General features: G+C 49.1%; 6 non-coding genes and 3 pseudogenes across 6 annotated transcripts; all 9 read right to left on the bottom strand.

Annotated features, from left to right (window-relative positions):
• Nucleotides 1-6,316: 6,316 nt before the first annotated feature.
• On the bottom strand, nt 6,317-6,494 carry LOC142261949 (U2 spliceosomal RNA; annotated as a pseudogene).
• Nucleotides 6,495-13,006: 6,512 nt separating this feature from the next.
• LOC142262008 (U2 spliceosomal RNA) lies at nt 13,007-13,199 on the bottom strand. The gene has a single exon (XR_012729482.1). It is a non-coding gene; the product is annotated as a U2 spliceosomal RNA (small nuclear RNA).
• A 2,190-nt stretch (nt 13,200-15,389) lies between these two features.
• Nucleotides 15,390-15,582, bottom strand: LOC142262007 (U2 spliceosomal RNA). Its single transcript, XR_012729481.1, has one exon. It is a non-coding gene; the product is annotated as a U2 spliceosomal RNA (small nuclear RNA).
• Nucleotides 15,583-17,772: 2,190 nt separating this feature from the next.
• On the bottom strand, nt 17,773-17,965 carry LOC142261903 (U2 spliceosomal RNA). Its single transcript, XR_012729422.1, has one exon. It is a non-coding gene; the product is annotated as a U2 spliceosomal RNA (small nuclear RNA).
• A 743-nt stretch (nt 17,966-18,708) lies between these two features.
• On the bottom strand, nt 18,709-18,850 carry LOC142261977 (U2 spliceosomal RNA; annotated as a pseudogene).
• A 1,388-nt stretch (nt 18,851-20,238) lies between these two features.
• On the bottom strand, nt 20,239-20,434 carry LOC142261923 (U2 spliceosomal RNA). Its single transcript, XR_012729439.1, has one exon. It is a non-coding gene; the product is annotated as a U2 spliceosomal RNA (small nuclear RNA).
• Nucleotides 20,435-21,047: 613 nt separating this feature from the next.
• On the bottom strand, nt 21,048-21,189 carry LOC142261976 (U2 spliceosomal RNA; annotated as a pseudogene).
• Nucleotides 21,190-22,577: 1,388 nt separating this feature from the next.
• LOC142261947 (U2 spliceosomal RNA) lies at nt 22,578-22,777 on the bottom strand. Its single transcript, XR_012729458.1, has one exon. It is a non-coding gene; the product is annotated as a U2 spliceosomal RNA (small nuclear RNA).
• A 1,564-nt stretch (nt 22,778-24,341) lies between these two features.
• Nucleotides 24,342-24,535, bottom strand: LOC142261909 (U2 spliceosomal RNA). Its single transcript, XR_012729426.1, has one exon. It is a non-coding gene; the product is annotated as a U2 spliceosomal RNA (small nuclear RNA).
• Nucleotides 24,536-25,088: the final 553 nt, after the last annotated feature.

The raw sequence follows: 25,088 nt of genomic DNA, 5'->3' as shown, positions 1-25,088 counted from the left end.
ACTACTCACCCTGGACCCTCACACTATCCAGGAAGCCCGTCCATCCACACTCCCACCTACCACCAGCACTTCCCCACCCCAGGGGGACACCAAGGAGTGGCACCAACAGCTACATGTGGGCACTGATGATACCCCTACACATCACAGGGCAGGGGTACACAGGGTAGTGCAGGAGTACGAACAGGTTTTCAGTAAGCACCCCCTAGACTTTGGGCAGATCAAGGGGGTCCAACACCACATTCCCACGGGTGAACATCCCCCTATCAAAGAGAGGTATAGACCTATTCCCCCTGCACATTACCAGTGTGCCAAAGATATGTTGAAGAATATGAAGGAGGCAGGGGTTATTCGGGACAGTTGTAGTCCCTGGGCCGCTCCGTTGGTACTGGTCAAGAAGAAGGATGGTACCATGCGGATGTGTGTGGACTACCGGAAGATCAACCAGATAACCCATAAAGATGCCTATCCATTGCCTCGTATTGAAGAATCTTTGGCTGCACTGAGAACTGCAAACTACTTCTCGACCCTTGACCTCACCAGCGGATACTGGCAAGTGGCCGTGGCCCCCGAGGACCGGGAGAAGACCGCCTTCACCACCCCGATGGGGCTCTGCGAATTCAATAGCATGCCGTTTGGGCTGTGCAATGCCCCCGGGACCTTCCAACGGTTGATGGAGTGCTGTTTGGGACATTTAAACTTCGAGACCGTCCTGCTGTATTTGGATGATGTGATTGTTTATTCCCAGACGTATGAAGCCCATCTGGAGCACCTGGCCGAGGTGTTCGCGTCCCTTGCCAAGTTCGGGATGAAGTTGAAGCCCTCGAAGTGCCATCTGCTGAAACCCAGGGTGCAGTATCTAGGACATGTGGTGAGTGCGGATGGTGTTGCCCCCGACCCTGAGAAGATCACTGCCATCCAGAGCTGGCCGAGACCAACCACAGTGAGGGAAGTACGGCAGTTCCTGGGTCTGGTAGGGTACTATCGGCGTTTTATAAAGGGGTACACGAAGATGGCTGCCCCCATGCAAGATCTCCTCGTGGGACAGACCAAAGGTGGTAGACCCATTGGAGCCCCACTGTTGTGGGAGGACCAGCATGAGGAGTCCTTTGGCCAGTTGAAGGCGGCCTTGACCGGAGAAGAGGTCTTGGCGTACCCTGACTATGGGCGCCCGTTCATTCTCCACACGGACGCCAGTAACGTGGGGCTAGGAGCGGTCTTGTCCCAGGTCCAGGATGGAAAGGAGAAGGTGATTGCCTACGCCAGCCGAAAACTCCGGCCGACCGAAAGGAACCCTGAGAACTATAGCTCCTTCAAGCTCGAGCTATTGGCGTTGGTGTGGGCTATCACAGAGCGGTTCCGCCACTACCTGGCGGCAGCAAAATTCACCGCGTTTACGGACAACAATCCGTTAACTCACCTGAACACGGCCAAGTTGGGCGCGCTGGAGCAGCGGTGGGTAGCCCGGTTAGCCAACTATGATTTCACCATAAAGTACCGAGCTGGTCGTGTCAACATCAATGCAGATGCACTCTCCCGGATGCCCCATTTGTCAGAAGAGGGGTGTGAGGACGACGACCTCGAGGAGATTGAGTTGCCTGCGTTTCACCAGCCGCCTACTGAGAGGGTACAGGTATGTCAGCAAAGGGTGGATCTGGACCCGCGGCCCAGTCAAGAGTGGCAGGACGCCCAGGACCAAGCGCCGGCTGTCCGCCTTGTCAAGACTCTGGTGGAACAAGGCGCCATGGGAATGGACCCCAGCGCTCCAGCCGAAGCCCAACGCTTGTGGAAAGAACGGAAACGGCTTTACCTACACCAAGGGAGGCTGTACCGTGAGCTGATCAACCCGAAGACCCATGAGAAAATATGCCAGTTAATCGTTCCTCAGGCTGATGTCGCTACTGTACTGCGGGCATACCATGATGGTGCTGGCCACTTCGGGTGGAAGAAGCTGGAGATGCTGTTGAGAGAGCGGTTCTATTGGAGTGGGATGCGTGAATCGGTGGAAGCCTGGTGCCGAGAGTGCGGTCCTTGTACGCTGAGGAGAAAGGACGAGACTAGCCAGAGGGCACCGTTACATCCCATCGTCACCCATCAGCCGCTGGAACTGGTCGCCCTAGACCATGTTAAGCTCACCCCTAGCCGAAGTGGGTACACCTACGCATTGACCATGGTAGACCACTACTCAAGATTTATGGTGGTAGTCCCCGTCAAGGACCTGACTGGTCGAACTGCTGCTCGTGCGTTCCAGGCTTATTTCTGCCGACCTCATGGGTACCCCGAGAAGGTGCTGACTGACCAAGGCCCGGCTTTTGAAGCAGAGGTGTTTCACGAATTCTGCCAGTTGTACGGCTGCAAGAAGATCCGGACCACTCCGTACCACGCCCAAACCAACGGCATGTGCGAGAAAATGAATCACTTGGTCCTGGGGCTCCTCAAGACGCTACCGCTGGAAGAACGGAACATGTGGCCGGAAAAGTTACCCGACTTGGTCGACATGTACAATAATATCCCAACCAGCTCGACGAAGTGCACCCCAGCGTATCTGATGAGGGCTCGGCCTGGCCGCCTGCCGGTGGATCTGGAGATGGGGTTGGAAGCTCCGGAAGCACTCCCTTCAACGGCAGAGTGGGAGAGTCGGAGGAGGGCCCAGTACCGGCAAATCCAGGAGTATGTAGAGAAAAACCTCAGTCGAAGTCGAGAACAGCAAGAGCACCGGTTCAACCAGAAGGCACCTGCAGGTCCTTTCCAGCCAGGAGATGTGGTGCTGAAACGGAAGAGAAAAGCCCACAAACTGGATGACCAGTGGGAGCAAGTCCCTTACGTCGTACAACCCACCGAGTGGGACAATGGGAAAACCTACCAGATCAGTCGTGACCAAGGGGGCACCCTGGCCACAGTTTCTCGGGACCATCTGAAAAAATGCCCCCCAGTATTGAAAGCAGAAGCTGAAGTACCGGTTTCTCCACCAGTGGAAAAGGCAGCAGAGGTAATCCACACTGTAATGGGTGACTTCCCAGCAAACTGGCCTACACAGAACGGCGCGGTGATACTTCCAGTGATACTGTTCCCACAACCCGTGGATGAAGAAGTAGTGGAAGCGGTTTACCGTGAGCCAGAACCAGTGCCAGTGCCCAGGGATGAACCTGTACCCAGCCCCCCTGCACCTCCGCCTGCCCCACACTGTAGCAGGGAGGAGGAACCGATTGTTCCCTCTACCCCACTGTCTAGCACCACCGACACCGGGCCCCGAAGGTCCACCCGTTCCAACCTAGGTAGACCCCCACTTAGGTACAGGGAGACCGTTCTATGAGTGAAAGGGGTCCGCAAATGTAAAAGGTTGTTGTGTGTGTGTTTGAAAAAGTTGAAAGTTTTGAAAATGAAAAATGATTTACCGAAGTTTACCTGATTGTCTGCAGTGATTAGCAACCGGCAGGAGCCGGCACCGTTGTCCCCGTGGGGACCGTTTAAAATGCATGGGAACTATCCATGGACAAGCCCGTGAACTCTGCAGGGCAACCACAAACGTTAGTGGCTTGTAAATATGTTGGGTACCGTTACCGTTTCTGCAATGCCGCCTCCGGAGAGGCAGGTTGGAGGGAGGGCCCTGAGCAGAGCAGGCCAGGGCCCAGCCACCAAAGGGACCGGTGGCTACCCTCTGGAGGGAAGGACAGATCCCGCTCGGGTGACTTGTGCTGGACTGTGGGTCAAGGGGTGCTGCCTGGGTTTTAGGGGCAGCATCAGGGCCAGGTTGCTTGGGTGGGAGAGAGCGGAAACCGTGACCGTACACCGTTGAAACGTTTAAAGTAAATGTGCCTCCCGTCTTGGGAAGAGTTTTTGATTAGAAATGTTATTTATGTTTGATTAACCCTTGTTATCCCCTTTTACAGAAAAATAAAACCGGTGTAGGACGGCAGCCCGCGGACGGTCTGCATTTTGCTAAGGGGGAGTGTGTCGCCCTGGGCAAGCCAGGGGACACAGATAACAACACCATTACACCCCACACTCCAGGTAGGCACACCTGCTAACCAGAAATCCTTGTTGCCTCCCTCCAGGAGTCTGTGATGCACACCAGGGGGTGGGCCAGGCGGTTGGCTCCGCCCACCAAGGAGCTCACAACTCTGGAGGCAGGAAGTTACCAGGCAGAACTGTCAGGGACATGAAGGAGTGAACAGCAGAGTAGCCCAGGCAGGGGCTAGAGTAAACAACAAGAAGTGAAAGCGAAGGAAAGGAAAGTGAAAAAGGAGGAAAGCAAGAAGTGGAGACAGCGCAGAGAGTGTGCAAAGCCTGAGAGCCCAGCTGTGTGTAGGGCTAGAACAGCAAGGTCAGCGACGGCGGTGACTGTCCGGAGTGGGACAGTTCGGAAGTTCCTGGAAGGACCCCGTTGGCTGTGTGCCCGGTGGTCTGGAGCAGTGTTCCGAAGGACAGTCAGCACCAGGGCAGGGGCCTCTCGGACCCCGGCAAGGCTAGGAGTCGCCCAATTTGCCGAATCCGTCAGTGACGGGGACGCAGATCCCCCAACAACAAAGTCCCGATTGACGGCAACAGCCCGACCATTAACGGGGAGACACCGCCACCGCCAAGGCACCAGTTTCCCCAGGGCCAGCGCCTGCGGGCAAAGTGTAGAGCTCCTCCGGCCCAGATTGCAGTCGGGGAGCGGGTAACCGGAGGGAATCCACCGATACCACCAGACCACACAGGTGCAAGGAAGAGAGAAGTCACCGTCACCTACCGGGAGTGCAGGTGCAGCCGTCTGTGGGACCGTCCTACCAGCCGTTGGTTTACCGTACAAACTGTGTCCGTGTCAGGCTGAGTGAGTACCATAGTGCCGCAAGGCACAGCGCTGCCCCCGCGTCCCTGCGCCCTCCAGGCCCTACACTTTACACCTCTCCACCGGGCCCCGGGATCACCAACCCCTACCCACGGAGGGGCAACACAACACCTGGCTGCTCCCATCACCATCCCCGGGACCCCCACACCGAGCAGCGGTGGTGCAATCACCACAACCGTGGGTGGCGTCACGAACTATAACCCCAACAATCAACCCCCCTTTCACTCACGGGCGAGGAGTGCCGCTCGAGACACCCCGGGATCCGGCCCGCAGCTCGAGCCACCAGGAGCAACTGCCGGACCCGAGCAGAAGGGGTGAGCGCGGTGTGCTGACACCCTCCTCCCCGCCCGCGACAATACAAAAAGGACAGACAGGACAGGACAGGTCGCCTGACTTCCCGTCACTGCCACCCTTTGCCATCCTTACCCGTAGAAAGCCCTTTCATCATCCCCAAACCCTAATCTTTTCCCTTTCCTTCCCAGCCCCCAAACCCTGCCCTCTGTACCCTTCTCACCACCTGCATCCCTTCTCCTGTCATCCCCCTACCACCCGGAAAAAAAACGGCTTGCCCCCTCCTGCCACTAGCCCACCCTCCCACCCAAAGAACAAGTTGTGCTGTGCAGCTTGTTTTCTAGGCAGCAGCGCTATTGTGATGTCAGCGGGGGCATTGTGACAAGCCGCCAGTGTTCCGTCTCTTCATGTTGTGCACAGTTCAAACGGAAAATACATCAACAGGCAGACTACAGAAAAGCTTACTAACAAAGGTTAGAGGGGGGCTTTCTCAGAGGGCTTTTTACAGTTTGTCTATTCCCAATTAGCCGTTTAAGTATACTTAATGAAAGTAGTAATTCTTTCATAGGCCGCCCCATTCTTAGTATTTGACGTTCCTTATATTGCGGTATCAGGCTTCGCAGCAGGTTGCAAACATTCATCACCCATGACTGTCCCCAATTGGGTTCAGAATCTAAATGTCTATCATGACCTCTCTTTTAGACTGTCCAAGAGCAAGCAAACTCTTCCTCCAGGAGGGGGAGCCAACAGATCACTAAAGACATCATCATTGCTCAAAGAAAACACCAAAAACCAATGCATGATAGGAATAAACAGGTAACTTTATTTGGAGTGGAAGCGGAGAGATCGCACCAGATGCCAATTCTAGATCTTCTCACACCTGTGGTCACTGCAGCAGAAGCTGAATCCACTTTGTCCAAAAGGGATCTATTCCATTCAATTGCAAATGATCTAGATAAGACGGAGAACAAGATACTGCACGGGACATAGCCGAGTTGGTCAGGTTGAGTGGTGATGAGTTTGCTATTTGGATGAATAAAGCAAGTAAAAAGTGTGAAAGATAAAAAAAAGGAGGAAGTGTGAAAAGTGAATGGGCCAAATTGAGGTGCATATGAAGTTGTATGCTTTCTTTCAATTCACTAATCGGGCTAATATGAATCAGGTGAATTGAGTTCTGCTTTTGGAAACTGGGTTAAGAAGGGGTGCACCGGTCCTGGAGGTACTGCAATACCAGGTCAATGCGTGGAGTGGACAGAGCAAGCTCTTTTTCCATCTCCCTGTTCTAAAAATCCATTTAATATATGGTCCCCAGATAGGGGACGTATCAGATATTAAACTGATAAGAACAGATTTTTTTTTTTTTTTTTTAAACCATTCAGGTTGCGTAATCATCCAGAATCAGAAGTGTCACCTCAGAGAGGTTTCACAACTTAACCGGATGCAACGTAAACTCATCCTCATGGCAATTTTATTTCAAAAGAGTGATAAAAATGTGTATAACACACCCATAGCCATAAATCAGTAACCAAAAGCAGAAAAGTATAAACCATTACACCCAGTGTTTCCATTTCAGAAATTTCCATTCACCCTCAGCATCCATACCTCTTTCACCATCCCATTTATAGCAGAAATACAGTTTGTCCAAAACCATCCTGACACAATCATTCACTTCAAGATTCTCATTCCTATATACATACAAATTCCTGGTATTCCACAGAACTTCCTTCACACATGCCAGAAACAACCAAAACACTCGTTCTTTCCTCGTGCTCAAGCTACACAGACCAAACATAACCATTTTAGCTGTTAAAGCTCTTACACCCGTCAACTCCCAACACAACTTACCCAAATTACTCCATACGTCCTTTGCATGTCCACAAGACCAGAAAACATGTTCCACATCCTCAGTATCACCACATCCAGTCCTTGGGCACCTCTCTGAGGGTACCAATCCCCTCTTCTTCTGAACAGATCTTACCGGCAGCACACCATGCCAAGACATCCATAACAGATCTTTCTGTTTGTTAGAGATTTCATACTTTTTCAGTTTTTCCCATACTTCCTCATACTCAGCAGATTTCAAACCACTGATACCACATGCAAAACCGTACACACACAACCTTTTTATCTCCTTTTTCTCCTTCATGAACTGACTCACAGTAAACTTCTCAAGTCTGAACTTCTTCACAAACAGCTCAACAAACAGGTACCACTCAGGACAAATGAAGGCAAAAGGTTTCCTCAGATCCTTCACAGTCCACTTCAGCCTTCCTAGCATAGAACCTGCTTGATACTTCAACATACAAGAGGCTTTAGTATCTTTAGAAAAAACCTCACAGAAAAAAGCCACATAGTTTATACCAATAAAAACCTCCAAGTTTGGAAAATCCAAACCACCATGCTTTTTCTTTTTCATCAATATCTCCCGTTTCGCCCTTTCCATGCCACATCCCCACAAAAACAAGAAAAGCACCCGATTTATCTTTTTCAAAGCCACAGTTGATGGAGGAAAAACCAAAGCAATATAAAGTATCATAGGCAAAATGATACTCTTCACAATCAAGACCTTCCCTGTAAAGGACAAATCCCTCAACCTCCAGAACTCCAATTTTTTAGCTATTTTACCCCCTAACTCCTCCCAACTTTCCTTACCTTTCAGCTCTTCATCAAAATCCATACCTAAGATCCTAACACTGGAACTGACACACTCCATCTGATCATCCTGTAAAACACGTGGCAGACCAAAACCTTTCATCTTACTTTTGGCCCAATTAATTTTAAAGGCAGAAGCCACGCAAAACAAATTAACCAGAAGCTTGACTCTCGACACGTCACAGACATTCTCACAGAGAATACAAATGTCATCCATATAGCCTAAAGCTTTAACATGTTTTCCTCCACTACCCGGAACCAATAGACCTTTAACCACTTTATCCTTCCTAATAGATTGTAACAACGGCTCTATAGCACAAATAAACAAAATGGGTGACAGAGGGCACCCCTGCCGAACCCCAGAAAATATCTCAAAGCTATCAGTAAAAAAGCCATTCACCTGAATCTTACTTCTAGCCCCTTCATAGAGCCCATACAATAAACTAACCAAATGCTCCGAAAGCCCATTTTCCTCAACACACAAAACAAATACACATGCGCCACCCTATCAAATGCCTTCTCAAAATCAAGCACACATACAATCACCCCCTTCTTCCTCGCCATACAATCCCCAATCATATCTCTCACTAACATCACATTTTCATGAATCCTCCTCTTAGGAACCGCACACCCCTGATCCTCCATAATAACATGTGAGATTACCTCCCTCATGCGATTGGCTAAAAGCTTGGCAAATATTTTATAATCCACATTCAGTAGCGTGATCGGACGCCAATTACCCACCACTCGCCTGTCACCTTTCTTAAACAGCAATACCACCACTCCTTGCTTCATACTGTCCGTCATCCTGCAACCAGAAAACAAACACTTCATAATAGACACCACATCCTTCCCAACAATATCCCAATACTTACTATAGAACTCCCAAGGGATCCCATCACCCCCTGGAGACTTGTTTTTAGCAGACTTAAAAATCACCTCCTTCACTTCATCCTCTGTAATGTCACTCAGCAAAAAAGGAAACTCAGATTCAGGTACAAAGTTGTCAATCACATTCAGACCTCCTCATCCTCCCCCAGATCGCAGTCCTTCACTCCATACAGGGACTTATAATAGTCAGCCACTACACCGATCACATCCTTCCCATGCACCTCACTACCATTCTCATCCAACATTACATTCATCTCTCGCCCACCCCCACACATCTTCTTAAAGAAGAAACTGGTACACTTCTCATTCTTCTCTCTCACCTCAATTTTAGATCTCAGAATAATTTTCCTGCCCTCCTCCCCAAACCACTCTTTCATCTCACGTTTAGCTTTCTCCAGCTCATACTTTACATCCAGACCCAGAGATTTGCATTTATGCAGGTAGGAAATCCTCCTATTCTGCCACTTGTACAGATTTCTCCTCTTTCTGGCTTTCCTGTACCCAGCTTTCCTGAAAAACACACTGATTCTCACTTTCACCCAATCCCACCATAACAATAAATTTGGAAACCCTTTTTTCCTTGCAGCCCACCATGCATACTGCCTTACAAAATCCTTCTTCACCCTTTCATCCTGCAACAGACTGACATTCATTTTCCACACACCACGTCCATAAAACAAATTAGCAATTTCAAAACTCCCCACCAGACACTCATGATCAGAGAAAACAACCCTTTCTTGCGAATAATTAACACATTTTACCCCAGTGGAAGAAAAGAAAAAATAGTCCAAACGGGACTCGGTCTGACCATCATCTGCATGGTAGGTAAAGGGTCCTGGCTTGGAATCCACAGCGTCCTTTAACGAAAACTCTGAAATTAAACGATTCCATAAATTTCCGGTCACGTCCACCTTGGACTCGTATGAACCGGCTCTGCCCCTTTTGTCCAGGATGCAGTTTAAATCACCAACAACAAAAATAGGAATTTTACCATGCAGAAAAAAACGCAATTTCTCAAAAAGGGCGAGTCTCTGATTTTTATCAGCAGGGGCATAGATATTAATAAGCTTAAATTCCCACCCCCTATAACATAAAATAACACACACACATCTACCCTCTTCTACAATTACAGTTTGCTTTATCCTAATGTCCTTATTTTGAATCAAAACCCCCACCCCATCATTCTTATTTACAGCAGAAAATGACCACACCACCTCCCCAAAACCCCACTCACTCTTCTTAGGTTCCCTATTCAGCCCACATTCCTGCACACACACCACATCACAATGTTTTGAAGATAAGAAATCAAGCACACACGCACGCTTATATGACGACTGAAACACCCTCACATTCTGAGAGGCAATATTCAGTTGCAAAGCCATGCTGAAAAATTAAACAAAGGAAAAAAGCATCAAAACAGAACCATTCAAGTCCCACTGGCAAAGTGGATAACATCTGCTAACCCTGCCACATCTTCATTAGATAGGAAGCATTGGCCTGGAGATATAGGGTCTTCAATGACCCCTGAAAGAGAAGTAGTGCTGGCATTGGAGTCTGGACTTAGAACCTCAAAGGGGTTTTGGGAGTAGAAATCAACTTTCTCCCGTGGCCCCGTCTTCAGCCTCTTCACTGGTCTCTTGTCTTTTCTCTTAGAGACCACCTTGTGGAAGCAGGCCACTAGCTCAGCAGGGGAATACTTGCTGTTACCTGCAGCGTCCTCGTCGGATGATGACATGGCGATTTCCCCAGGGGCAGACAGGTCAGCAGTACTGGTGTCCATCTCAGGGCTGCTCAGCTGGGGGAAGTCAGTGCTGATTGCAGCATTCCCCTGAGCAGCCTCTGGAGTCTCAGCCACCTCACATAGCACAGGTGCAGAATCAGCGGAGGCCTGCAGCACCTGCAAGTCACCAGTGACCTCCTGCAGAGCACTACACTCCCCAACAGACACAGGCTCAGCAATAGCAGGAGCAGGCGGAGGATGGGAATCCCCCACTGCAGCAGCCATTACAGGCTCCATTCCAATTCCTGCAGGTTTTTCAACAATTTTTGCAGGTTGAATGTTTGCACGGACATTAAATCTAGCCTGTTTCCTGTCAAAATTTCTCCTCTCCAGAACGTACTGATCCCCAAGGGTCGGGCAGGACTTACATGTATGATCCCCATCCCCACACAGGTCACATACAGGGGGGGAGGGGCAGTTGGCAGCCTCATGCCCTGCTTTCTTGCAGTTTCTGCAGGTAAGTCCCTGCTGGCAATTTTCTTTAATGTGTCCATATCGGAAACAACTCCGGCAAAAGGATGGTTGCCCAGGGTAATGGAGAAACCCCCTATTCCCACCAATTGAAAAATTGGCCGGGGGGTGCATGATACCTCCAACACCCTCTGGGTCAGGTCTAAAACGTACCCAAAATTTAATATTTCCATTGAATACATTAAAGACATTTCTCTGGGGAATGCCACCTTTCACAGAGGAGCAGTATCTTGCCAAAAAGGCCTTTACCATGGTGGTCTCAGTAAATGGATTATACATATGAACAGTCAGGGGTCTCTCCACTGCAGAAAATAAAGGAGTAACAGAAATGTACCTCATATACTCATGCTTATGGTGCCTCTGCAGGTCTTGGTAAAAATTCAGACAGTCTTCCTCATGGTAAAATGAAATGTCATACTGACCAGTAGATGGAAACTCCTGCATACAAAACACTTTATCCAGCTCAATGCCGCCCAGCTCCATGATCACGCTCTCCACTATATGTCCTAACTGTAGGGAATTCTTCTTCTCCACCGAGACAGTCAGACGAACCGTGTTCTTTATAGCTGCCATTACAAGAAATATGCCCAAGGCACACGATCGCAGTCTTCACAGCGTCGGAAGTCGCCTTCCACGTAAAAGCCCACAAGCCAGACCCAGCAAGGTTTCCCTCACTGGATCTTAGCCAAAAGGCCGAGAAGCGATAACCAGAATTGGTTTGGGCCTCGAGTGGCACCCTGGCCTATGCCGGACACATCTTAGGGAGAGAGAGCGAGAGGGAGACAAACCCACGCCTACAGAAGACATTTTGTCACCCAAGCCAACCCTTGAAAAGGCTGCTTTGCAGAGCAAAAACAAGAAGAATGGTGCGTTTTGCAGCCGCCGCCCCCCACTGCAATGAATCTGAATAACTCCTCCTTTAGGGCGCAAGCAACTCCCCTCCCCCTTGCAGTCTTTCCAATTCACGATACAAAAAGACGGACAGGACAGGTTGCCTGACTTTCCGTCACTGCCACCCTTTGCCATCCTTACCCGTAGAAAGCCCTTTCATCATCCCCAAACCCTAATCTTTTCCCTTTCCTTCCCAGCCCCCAAACCCTGCCCTCTGTACCCTTCTCACCACCCGCATCCCTTCTCCTGTCATCCCCCTACCACCCGGGAAAAAAAGAGCTTGCCCCCTCCTTACACTAGCCCACCCTCCCACCCAAAGAACAACTTCTGCTGCGCAGCTTGTTTTCTAGGCAGCAGCGCTATTGTGATGTCAGCGGGGGCATTGTGACAAGCCGCCAGTGTTCCGTCTCTTCATGTTGTGCACAGTTCAAACGGAAAATACATCAACAGGCAGACTACAGAAAAGCTTACTATCAAAGGTTAGAGGGGGGCTTTCTCAGAGGGCTTTTTACAGTTTTTCTATTCCCAATTAGCCGTTTAAGTGTACTTATTGAAAGTAGTAATTCTTTCATAGGCCGCCCTTTCTTAGTATTTGACGTTCCTTATATTGCGGTATGAGGCTTTGCAGCAGGTTGCAAACATTCATCACCCATGACTGTCCCCAATTGAGCTCAGAAGCTCAATGTCTATCATGACCTCTCTTTTAGAATGTCCAAGAGCAAGCAAACTATTCCTCCAGGAGAGGGCGCCAACAGACTACTAAAGAGATCATCATTACTCAAAGAAAACCCCAAAAACCAATGCATGATAGGAATAAACAGGTAACTTTCTTTGGAGTGGAAGCGGAGAGATCGCACCAGATGCCAATTCTAGATCTTATCACACCTGTGGTCACTGCAGCAGCAGGTGAATCCACTTTGTCCAAAAGGGATCTATTCCATTCAATTGCAAATGATCTAGATAAGACAGAGAACTGCAGCACGGGACATAGCCGAGTTGGTCAGGTTGAGTGGTGATGAGTTTGCTATTTGGATGAATAAAGAAAGTCAAAAGTGTGAAAGATAAAAAACAAAAGGAGGAAGTGTGAAAAGTGAATGGGCCAAATTGAGGTGCATATGAAGACGTATGCTTTCTTCCAATTCATTAAATCGGGCTAATATGAATCAGGTGAATTGAGTTCTGCTTTTGGAAACTGGGTTAAGAAGGGGTGCACCGGTCCTGGAGGTACTGCAATACCAGGTCAATGCGTGGAGTGGACAGAGCAAGCTCTTTTTCCATCTCCCTGTTCTAAAAATCCATTTAATATATGGTCCCCAGATAGGGGACGTATCAGATATTAAACTGATAAGAACAGATTTTTGATTTAATGAAGCTTTCCAAAGCACCACAAAAAATGCATGACCGAAGTCACACCAAAAACAGTGCAAAGGCTAGGATTCGTGTGGACCCCACCGTGAGGAGAGGGTCCCCAAAAATCAACCCCGTCCCTCCGAGCCAGAAGGCCACAGCAAGGGTCAGGGATCTTCGGTGCTCCCCCAAGCCGAAGCATGGTTGAGCCTTGTCGTTGCTCCCAGCGTCCACCCAGGCATCTTACCCAAGTGGAGTAGAGAGCTACTAGTTGTTGGTTTCGCAGCCGAAACTGCCCGGACCGTCAACCGGTGTTGGTTTCTCAACCCAAGGCTAACCGGACCTCCAACCGGGTGTTGGTTTCTCAGCCGAAGCTGACCCAGACCTCCAACCGGGTGTTGGTTTCTCAGCCGAAGCTGACCCAGACCTCCAACCGGGTGTTAGTTTCTCAGCCCAAAGCTGACCAGACCTCCGACCGGGATTATAAAAATTTCCCTTCCTAGCCAGAAGGCCGGGATAGGGTAATATGCTCAAAAAGTATGAAAAGGCAAGGTACGGTGTGCTGCAGAGCCCAAGGCTTGCCGGGGTCCCAAGCCAGCAAGCTCAGACTCACTCCAGGGTCGTCAGTCCTGGGGCACGTTGTACCATAGCCCCCCACCCTTACTCAGTCTAATAGCCTCGATCCTGGTAGGGCCATGTTTTCCTCTAGATGAATATACTATCCACCCAGAGTACTAGCAAGCGCAACCTTCCAGTGTGCATTGTATCATTGTACTAAGGTGGCCTGGAGCTTAAACCACCTCTTCGAACAACACTACACTTGATCTTAGCCAAAAGGCCGAGAAGCGATAACCAGAATTGGTTTGGGCCTCGAGTGGCACCCTGGCCTATGCCGGACACATCTTAGGGAGAGAGAGCGAGAGGGAGACAAACCCACGCCTACAGAAGACATTTTGTCACCCAAGCCAACCCTTGAAAAGGCTGCTTTGCAGAGCAAAAACAAGAAGAATGGTGCGTTTTGCAGCCGCCGCCCCCCACTGCAATGAATCTGAATAACTCCTCCTTTAGGGCGCAAGCAACTCCCCTCCCCCTTGCAGTCTTTCCAATTCACGATACAAAAAGACGGACAGGACAGGTTGCCTGACTTTCCGTCACTGCCACCCTTTGCCATCCTTACCCGTAGAAAGCCCTTTCATCATCCCCAAACCCTAATCTTTTCCCTTTTCTTCCCAGCCCCCAAACCCTGCCCTCTGTACCCTTCTCACCACCCGCATCCCTTCTCCTGTCATCCCCCTACCACCCGGGAAAAAAAGAGCTTGCCCCCTCCTTACACTAGCCCACCCTCCCACCCAAAGAACAACTTCTGCTGCGCAGCTTGTTTTCTAGGCAGCAGCGCTATTGTGATGTCAGCGGGGGCATTGTGACAAGCCGCCAGTGTTCCGTCTCTTCATGTTGTGCACAGTTCAAACGGAAAATACATCAACAGGCAGACTACAGAAAAGCTTACTATCAAAGGTTAGAGGGGGGCTTTCTCAGAGGGCTTTTTACAGTTTTTCTATTCCCAATTAGCCGTTTAAGTGTACTTATTGAAAGTAGTAATTCTTTCATAGGCCGCCCTTTCTTAGTATTTGACGTTCCTTATATTGCGGTATGAGGCTTTGCAGCAGGTTGCAAACATTCATCACCCATGACTGTCCCCAATTGAGCTCAGAAGCTCAATGTCTATCATGACCTCTCTTTTAGAATGTCCAAGAGCAAGCAAACTATTCCTCCAGGAGAGGGCGCCAACAGACTACTAAAGAGATCATCATTACTCAAAGAAAACCCCAAAAACCAATGCATGATAGGAATAAACAGGTAACTTTCTTTGGAGTGGAAGCGGAGAGATCGCACCAGATGCCAATTCTAGATCTTATCACACCTGTGGTCACTGCAGCAGCAGGTGAATCCACTTTGTCCAAAAGGGATCTATTCCATTCAATTGCAAATGATCTAGATAAGACAGAGAACTGCAGCACGGGACATAGCCGAGTTGGTCAGGTTGAGTGGTGATGAGTTTGCTATTTGGATGAATAAAGAAAGTCAAAAGTGTGAAAGATAAAAAACAAAAGGAGGAAGTGTGAAAAGTGAATGGGCCAAATTGAGGTGCATATGAAGACGTATGCTTTCTTCCAATTCATTAAATCGGGCTAATATGAATCAGGTGAATTGAGTTCTGCTTTTGGAAACTGGGTTAAGAAGGGGTGCACCGGTCCTGGAGGTACTGCAATACCAGGTCAATGCGTGGAGTGGACAGAGCAAGCTCTTTTTCCATCTCCCTGTTCTAAAAATCCATTTAATATATGGTCCCCAGATAGGGGACGTATCAGATATTAAACTGATAAGAACAGATTTTTGATTTAATGAAGCTTTCCAAAGCACCACAAAAAATGCATGACCGAAGTCACACCAAAAACAGTGCAAAGGCTAGGATTCGTGTGGACCCCACCGTGAGGAGAGGGTCCCCAAAAATCAACCCCGTCCCTCCGAGCCAGAAGGCCACAGAAAGGATCAGGGATCTTCGGTGCTCACCCAAGCCGAAGCCTGGTTGAGCCTTGTCGTTGCTCCCAGCGTCCACCCAGGCATCTTACCCAAGTGGAGTAGAGAGCTACTAGTTGTTGGTTTCGCAGCCGAAACTGCCCGGACCGTCAACCGGTGTTGGTTTCTCAGCCCAAGGCTAACCGGACCTCCAACCGGGTGTTGGTTTCTCAGCCGAAGCTGACCCAGACCTCCAACCGGGTGTTGGTTTCTCAGCCGAAGCTGACCCAGACCTCCAACCGGGTGTTAGTTTCTCAGCCCAAAGCTGACCAGACCTCCGACCGGGATTATAAAAATTTCCCTTCCTAGCCAGAAGGCCGGGATAGGGTAATATGCTCAAAAAGTATGAAAAGGCAAGGTACGGTGTGCTACAGAGCCCAAGGCTTGCCGGGGTCCCAAGCCAGCAAGCTCAGACTCACTCCAGGGTCGTCAGTCCTGGGGCACGTTGTACCATAGCCCCCCACCCTTACTCAGTCTAATAGCCTCGATCCTGGTAGGGCCATGTTTTCCTCTAGATGAATATACTATCCACCCAGAGTACTAGCAAGCGCAACCTTCCAGTGTGCATTGTATCATTGTACTAAGGTGGCCTGGAGCTTAAACCACCTCTTCGAACAACACTACACTTGATCTTAGCCAAAAGGCCGAGAAGCGATAACCAGAATTGGTTTGGGCCTCGAGTGGCACCCTGGCCTATGCCGGACACATCTTAGGGAGAGAGAGCGAGAGGGAGACAAACCCACGCCTACAGAAGACATTTTGTCACCCAAGCCAACCCTTGAAAAGGCTGCTTTGCAGAGCAAAAACAAGAAGAATGGTGCGTTTTGCAGCCGCCGCCCCCCACTGCAATGAATCTGAATAACTCCTCCTTTAGGGCGCAAGCAACTCCCCTCCCCCTTGCAGTCTTTCCAATTCACGATACAAAAAGACGGACAGGACAGGTTGCCTGACTTTCCGTCACTGCCACCCTTTGCCATCCTTACCCGTAGAAAGCCCTTTCATCATCCCCAAACCCTAATCTTTTCCCTTTTCTTCCCAGCCCCCAAACCCTGCCCTCTGTACCCTTCTCACCACCCGCATCCCTTCTCCTGTCATCCCCCTACCACCCGGGAAAAAAAGAGCTTGCCCCCTCCTTACACTAGCCCACCCTCCCACCCAAAGAACAACTTCTGCTGCGCAGCTTGTTTTCTAGGCAGCAGCGCTATTGTGATGTCAGCGGGGGCATTGTGACAAGCCGCCAGTGTTCCGTCTCTTCATGTTGTGCACAGTTCAAACGGAAAATACATCAACAGGCAGACTACAGAAAAGCTTACTATCAAAGGTTAGAGGGGGGCTTTCTCAGAGGGCTTTTTACAGTTTTTCTATTCCCAATTAGCCGTTTAAGTGTACTTATTGAAAGTAGTAATTCTTTCATAGGCCGCCCTTTCTTAGTATTTGACGTTCCTTATATTGCGGTATGAGGCTTTGCAGCAGGTTGCAAACATTCATCACCCATGACTGTCCCCAATTGAGCTCAGAAGCTCAATGTCTATCATGACCTCTCTTTTAGAATGTCCAAGAGCAAGCAAACTATTCCTCCAGGAGAGGGCGCCAACAGACTACTAAAGAGATCATCATTACTCAAAGAAAACCCCAAAAACCAATGCATGATAGGAATAAACAGGTAACTTTCTTTGGAGTGGAAGCGGAGAGATCGCACCAGATGCCAATTCTAGATCTTATCACACCTGTGGTCACTGCAGCAGCAGGTGAATCCACTTTGTCCAAAAGGGATCTATTCCATTCAATTGCAAATGATCTAGATAAGACAGAGAACTGCAGCACGGGACATAGCCGAGTTGGTCAGGTTGAGTGGTGATGAGTTTGCTATTTGGATGAATAAAGAAAGTCAAAAGTGTGAAAGATAAAAAACAAAAGGAGGAAGTGTGAAAAGTGAATGGGCCAAATTGAGGTGCATATGAAGACGTATGCTTTCTTCCAATTCATTAAATCGGGCTAATATGAATCAGGTGAATTGAGTTCTGCTTTTGGAAACTGGGTTAAGAAGGGGTGCACCGGTCCTGGAGGTACTGCAATACCAGGTCAATGCGTGGAGTGGACAGAGCAAGCTCTTTTTCCATCTCCCTGTTCTAAAAATCCATTTAATATATGGTCCCCAGATAGGGGACGTATCAGATATTAAACTGATAAGAACAGATTTTTGATTTAATGAAGCTTTCCAAAGCACCGCAAAAAATGCATGACCGAAGTCACACCAAAAACAGTGCAAAGGCTAGGATTCGTGTGGACCCCTCCGTGAGGAGAGGGTCCCCAAAAATCAACCCCGTCTCTCCGAGCCAGAAGGCCACAGCAAGGGTCAGGGATCTTCGGTGCTCCCCCAAGCCGAAGCCTGGTTGAGCCTTGTCGTTGCTCCCAGCGTCCATCCAGGCATCTTACCCAAGTGGAGTAGAGAGCTACTAGTTGTTGGTTTCGCAGCCGAAACTGCCCGGACCGTCAACCGGTGTTGGTTTCTCAGCCCAAGGCTAACCGGACCTCCAACCGGGTGTTGGTTTCTCAGCCGAAGCTGACCCGGACCTCCAACCGGGTGTTGGTTTCTCAGCCGAAGCTGACCCGGACCTCCAACCGGGTGTTGGTTTCTCAGCCGAAGCTGACCCGGACCTCCAACCGGGTGTTGGTTTCTCAGCCAAAGCTGACCCGGACCTCCAACCGGGTGTTGGTTTCTCAGCCCAAAGCTGAACGGACCTCCGACCATGATTATAAAAATTTCCCTTCCTAGCCAGAAGGCCGGGATAGAGCAATATGCTCAGAAAGTATGAAAGGGCAAGGTACGGTGTGCTACAGAGCCCAAGGCTCGCCGGGGTCCCAAGCCAGCAAGCTCAGACTCACTCCAGGGTCGTCAATCCTGGGGCACATTGCACCATAGCCCCCACACTTACTCAGTCTAATAGCCTCGATCCTGGTAGGGCCATGGTTTCCTCTAGATGGATATACTATCCTCCCAAAGTACTAACAAGCGCAACCTTCCAGTGTGCATTGCATCATTGTACTAAGGTGGCCGGAGCCTTAAACCACCTTTTCGAACGATACTACACTTGATCTTAGCCAAAAGGCCGAGAAGCGATAACCAGAATTGGTTTGGGCCTCGAGTGGCACCCTGGCCTATGCCGGACACATCTTAGGGAGAGAGAGCGAGAGGGAGACAAACCCACGCCTACAGAAGACATTTTGTCACCCAAGCCAACCCTTGAAAAGGCTGCTTTGCAGAGCAAAAACAAGAAGAATGGTGCGTTTTGCAGCCGCCGCCCCCCACTGCAATGAATCTGAATAACTCCTCCTTTAGGGCGCAAGCAACTCCCCTCCCCCTTGCAGTCTTTCCAATTCACGATACAAAAAGACGGACAGGACAGGTTGCCTGACTTTCCGTCACTGCCACCCTTTGCCATCCTTACCCGTAGAAAGCCCTTTCATCATCCCCAAACCCTAATCTTTTCCCTTTCCTTCCCAGCCCCCAAACCCTGCCCTCTGTACCCTTCTCACCACCCGCATCCCTTCTCCTGTCATCCCCCTACCACCCGGGAAAAAAAGAGCTTGCCCCCTCCTTACACTAGCCCACCCTCCCACCCAAAGAACAACTTCTGCTGCGCAGCTTGTTTTCTAGGCAGCAGCGCTATTGTGATGTCAGCGGGGGCATTGTGACAAGCCGCCAGTGTTCCGTCTCTTCATGTTGTGCACAGTTCAAACGGAAAATACATCAACAGGCAGACTACAGAAAAGCTTACTATCAAAGGTTAGAGGGGGGCTTTCTCAGAGGGCTTTTTACAGTTTTTCTATTCCCAATTAGCCGTTTAAGTGTACTTATTGAAAGTAGTAATTCTTTCATAGGCCGCCCTTTCTTAGTATTTGACGTTCCTTATATTGCGGTATGAGGCTTTGCAGCAGGTTGCAAACATTCATCACCCATGACTGTCCCCAATTGAGCTCAGAAGCTCAATGTCTATCATGACCTCTCTTTTAGAATGTCCAAGAGCAAGCAAACTATTCCTCCAGGAGAGGGCGCCAACAGACTACTAAAGAGATCATCATTACTCAAAGAAAACCCCAAAAACCAATGCATGATAGGAATAAACAGGTAACTTTCTTTGGAGTGGAAGCGGAGAGATCGCACCAGATGCCAATTCTAGATCTTATCACACTTGTGGTCACTGCAGCAGCAGGTGAATCCACTTTGTCCAAAAGGGATCTATTCCATTCAATTGCAAATGATCTAGATAAGACAGAGAACTGCAGCACGGGACATAGCCGAGTTGGTCAGGTTGAGTGGTGATGAGTTTGCTATTTGGATGAATAAAGAAAGTCAAAAGTGTGAAAGATAAAAAACAAAAGGAGGAAGTGTGAAAAGTGAATGGGCCAAATTGAGGTGCATATGAAGACGTATGCTTTCTTCCAATTCATTAAATCGGGCTAATATGAATCAGGTGAATTGAGTTCTGCTTTTGGAAACTGGGTTAAGAAGGGGTGCACCGGTCCTGGAGGTACTGCAATACCAGGTCAATGCGTGGAGTGGACAGAGCAAGCTCTTTTTCCATCTCCCTGTTCTAAAAATCCATTTAATATATGGTCCCCAGATAGGGGACGTATCAGATATTAAACTGATAAGAACAGATTTTTGATTTAATGAAGCTTTCCAAAGCACCGCAAAAATGCATGACCGAAGTCACACCAAAAACAGAGCAAAGGCTAGGATTCGTGTGGACCCCTCCGTGAGAAGAGGATCCCCAAAAATCAACCCCGTCCCTCCGAGCCAGAAGGCCACAGCGAGGGTCAGGGATCTTCGGTGCTCCCCCAAGCCGAAGCCTGGTTGAGCCTTGTTGTTGCTCCCAGCGTCCACCGAGGCATCTTACCCAAGTGGAGTAGGGAGCTACTAGTCGTTGGTTTCGCAGCCGAGACTGCCCGGACCGTCAACCGGTGTTGGTTTCTCAGCCCAAGGCTGACCGGACCTCCAACCGGGTGTTGGTTTCTCAGCCAAAGCTGACCCGGACCTCCAACCGGGTGTTGGTTTCTCAGCCCAAAGCTGACCGGACCTCCGACCGGGATTATAAAAATTTCCCTTCTTAGCCAGAAGGCCGGGATAGGGCAATATGCTTGGAAAGTATGAATAGGCAAGGCGCGGCGTGCGACAGAGTCTGAGGCTTACCAGGGTCCCAACCTAGCAAGTTCAGACTCCCTCCAGGGTGTCCATTCCTGGGGCACATTGCACCATAACCCCCACACTTACTCAGTCTAATAGCCTCGATCCTGGTAGGGCCATGGTTTCCTCTAGATGGATATACTATCCTCCCAAAGTACTAACAAGCGCAACCTTCCAGTGTGCATTGCATCATTGTACTAAGGTGGCCGGAGCCTTAAACCACCTTTTCGAACGATACTACACTTGATCTTAGCCAAAAGGCCGAGAAGCGATAACCAGAATTGGTTTGGGCCTCGAGTGGCACCCTGGCCTATGCCGGACACATCTTAGGGAGAGAGAGCGAGAGGGAGACAAACCCACGCCTACAGAAGACATTTTGTCACCCAAGCCAACCCTTGAAAAGGCTGCTTTGCAGAGCAAAAACAAGAAGAATGTTGCGTTTTGCAGCCGCCGCCCCCCACTGCAATGAATCTGAATAACTCCTCCTTTAGGGCGCAAGCAACTCCCCTCCCCCTTGCAGTCTTTCCAATTCACGATACAAAAAGACGGACAGGACAGGTTGCCTGACTTTCCGTCACTGCCACCCTTTGCCATCCTTACCCGTAGAAAGCCCTTTCATCATCCCCAAACCCTAATCTTTTCCCTTTCCTTCCCAGCCCCCAAACCCTGCCCTCTGTACCCTTCTCACCACCCGCATCCCTTCTCCTGTCATCCCCCTACCACCCGGGAAAAAAAGAGCTTGCCCCCTCCTTACACTAGCCCACCCTCCCACCCAAAGAACAACTTCTGCTGCGCAGCTTGTTTTCTAGGCAGCAGCGCTATTGTAATGTCAGCGGGGGCATTGTGACAAGCCGCCAGTGTTCCGTCTCTTCATGTTGTGCACAGTTCAAACGGAAAATACATCAACAGGCAGACTACAGAAAAGCTTACTATCAAAGGTTAGAGGGGGGCTTTCTCAGAGGGCTTTTTACAGTTTTTCTATTCCCAATTAGCCGTTTAAGTGTACTTATTGAAAGTAGTAATTCTTTCATAGGCCGCCCTTTCTTAGTATTTGACGTTCCTTATATTGCGGTATGAGGCTTTGCAGCAGGTTGCAAACATTCATCACCCATGACTGTCCCCAATTGAGCTCAGAAGCTCAATGTCTATCATGACCTCTCTTTTAGAATGTCCAAGAGCAAGCAAACTATTCCTCCAGGAGAGGGCGCCAACAGACTACTAAAGAGATCATCATTACTCAAAGAAAACCCCAAAAACCAATGCATGATAGGAATAAACAGGTAACTTTCTTTGGAGTGGAAGCGGAGAGATCGCACCAGATGCCAATTCTAGATCTTATCACACCTGTGGTCACTGCAGCAGCAGGTGAATCCACTTTGTCCAAAAGGGATCTATTCCATTCAATTGCAAATGATCTAGATAAGACAGAGAACTGCAGCACGGGACATAGCCGAGTTGGTCAGGTTGAGTGGTGATGAGTTTGCTATTTGGATGAATAAAGAAAGTCAAAAGTGTGAAAGATAAAAAACAAAAGGAGGAAGTGTGAAAAGTGAATGGGCCAAATTGAGGTGCATATGAAGACGTATGCTTTCTTCCAATTCATTAAATCGGGCTAATATGAATCAGGTGAATTGAGTTCTGCTTTTGGAAACTGGGTTAAGAAGGGGTGCACCGGTCCTGGAGGTACTGCAATACCAGGTCAATGCGTGGAGTGGACAGAGCAAGCTCTTTTTCCATCTCCCTGTTCTAAAAATCCATTTAATATATGGTCCCCAGATAGGGGACGTATCAGATATTAAACTGATAAGAACAGATTTTTTTTTTTTTTTTTTTTTTTTTGAAGGATGAGTTTGAAAATAATAAAGTGACCGCCTCTCGTTGCCCAGGTAACTGTCCGTCACAAGAGGGCTATGACATCCTACGATGCACACTCCCCCAAGGCCAGCAGTTGTGCAATACCCTGGCACCTTTCAGCACCAACCAAGGTAGTACCCTCCCAAACTACACTTGATCTTAGCCAAAAGGCCGAGAAGCGATAACCAGAATTGGTTTGGGCCTCGAGTGGCACCCTGGCCTATGCCGGACACATCTTAGGGAGAGAGAGCGAGAGGGAGACAAACCCACGCCTACAGAAGACATTTTGTCACCCAAGCCAACCCTTGAAAAGGCTGCTTTGCAGAGCAAAAACAAGAAGAATGGTGCGTTTTGCAGCCGCCGCCCCCCACTGCAATGAATCTGAATAACTCCTCCTTTAGGGCGCAAGCAACTCCCCTCCCCCTTGCAGTCTTTCCAATTCACGATACAAAAAGACGGACAGGACAGGTTGCCTGACTTTCCGTCACTGCCACCCTTTGCCATCCTTACCCGTAGAAAGCCCTTTCATCATCCCCAAACCCTAATCTTTTCCCTTTCCTTCCCAGCCCCCAAACCCTGCCCTCTGTACCCTTCTCACCACCCGCATCCCTTCTCCTGTCATCCCCCTACCACCCGGGAAAAAAAGAGCTTGCCCCCTCCTTACACTAGCCCACCCTCCCACCCAAAGAACAACTTCTGCTGCGCAGCTTGTTTTCTAGGCAGCAGCGCTATTGTGATGTCAGCGGGGGCATTGTGACAAGCCGCCAGTGTTCCGTCTCTTCATGTTGTGCACAGTTCAAACGGAAAATACATCAACAGGCAGACTACAGAAAAGCTTACTATCAAAGGTTAGAGGGGGGCTTTCTCAGAGGGCTTTTTACAGTTTTTCTATTCCCAATTAGCCGTTTAAGTGTACTTATTGAAAGTAGTAATTCTTTCATAGGCCGCCCTTTCTTAGTATTTGACGTTCCTTATATTGCGGTATGAGGCTTTGCAGCAGGTTGCAAACATTCATCACCCATGACTGTCCCCAATTGAGCTCAGAAGCTCAATGTCTATCATGACCTCTCTTTTAGAATGTCCAAGAGCAAGCAAACTATTCCTCCAGGAGAGGGCGCCAACAGACTACTAAAGAGATCATCATTACTCAAAGAAAACCCCAAAAACCAATGCATGATAGGAATAAACAGGTAACTTTCTTTGGAGTGGAAGCGGAGAGATCGCACCAGATGCCAATTCTAGATCTTATCACACCTGTGGTCACTGCAGCAGCAGGTGAATCCACTTTGTCCAAAAGGGATCTATTCCATTCAATTGCAAATGATCTAGATAAGACAGAGAACTGCAGCACGGGACATAGCCGAGTTGGTCAGGTTGAGTGGTGATGAGTTTGCTATTTGGATGAATAAAGAAAGTCAAAAGTGTGAAAGATAAAAAACAAAAGGAGGAAGTGTGAAAAGTGAATGGGCCAAATTGAGGTGCATATGAAGACGTATGCTTTCTTCCAATTCATTAAATCGGGCTAATATGAATCAGGTGAATTGAGTTCTGCTTTTGGAAACTGGGTTAAGAAGGGGTGCACCGGTCCTGGAGGTACTGCAATACCAGGTCAATGCGTGGAGTGGACAGAGCAAGCTCTTTTTCCATCTCCCTGTTCTAAAAATCCATTTAATATATGGTCCCCAGATAGGGGACGTATCAGATATTAAACTGATAAGAACAGATTTTTTGATTTAATGAAGCTTTCCAAAGCACCACAAAAAATGCATGACCGAAGTCACACCAAAAACAGTGCAAAGGCTAGGATTCGTGTGGACCCCACCGTGAGGAGAGGGTCCCCAAAAATCAACCCCGTCCCTCCGAGCCAGAAGGCCACAGCAAGGGTCAGGGATCTTCGGTGCTCCCCCAAGCCGAAGCCTGGTTGAGCCTTGTCGTTGCTCCCAGCGTCCACCCAGGCATCTTACCCAAGTGGAGTAGAGAGCTACTAGTTGTTGGTTTCGCAGCCGAAACTGCCCGGACCGTCAACCGGTGTTGGTTTCTCAGCCCAAGGCTAACCGGACCTCCAACCGGGTGTTGGTTTCTCAGCCGAAGCTGACCCAGACCTCCAACCGGGTGTTGGTTTCTCAGCCGAAGCTGACCCGGACCTCCAACCGGGTGTTAGTTTCTCAGCCCAAAGCTGACCAGACCTCCGACCGGGATTATAAAAATTTCCCTTCCTAGCCAGAAGGCCGGGATAGGGTAATATGCTCAAAAAGTATGAAAAGGCAAGGTACGGTGTGCTACAGAGCCCAAGGCTTGCCGGGGTCCCAAGCCAGCAA

Source organism: Anomaloglossus baeobatrachus, unplaced genomic scaffold (genome assembly GCF_048569485.1).
Source record: "Anomaloglossus baeobatrachus isolate aAnoBae1 unplaced genomic scaffold, aAnoBae1.hap1 Scaffold_2405, whole genome shotgun sequence".
NCBI lineage: Eukaryota > Metazoa > Chordata > Amphibia > Anura > Aromobatidae > Anomaloglossus > Anomaloglossus baeobatrachus.
This window is presented reverse-complemented; position numbering and strand designations above follow the sequence as displayed.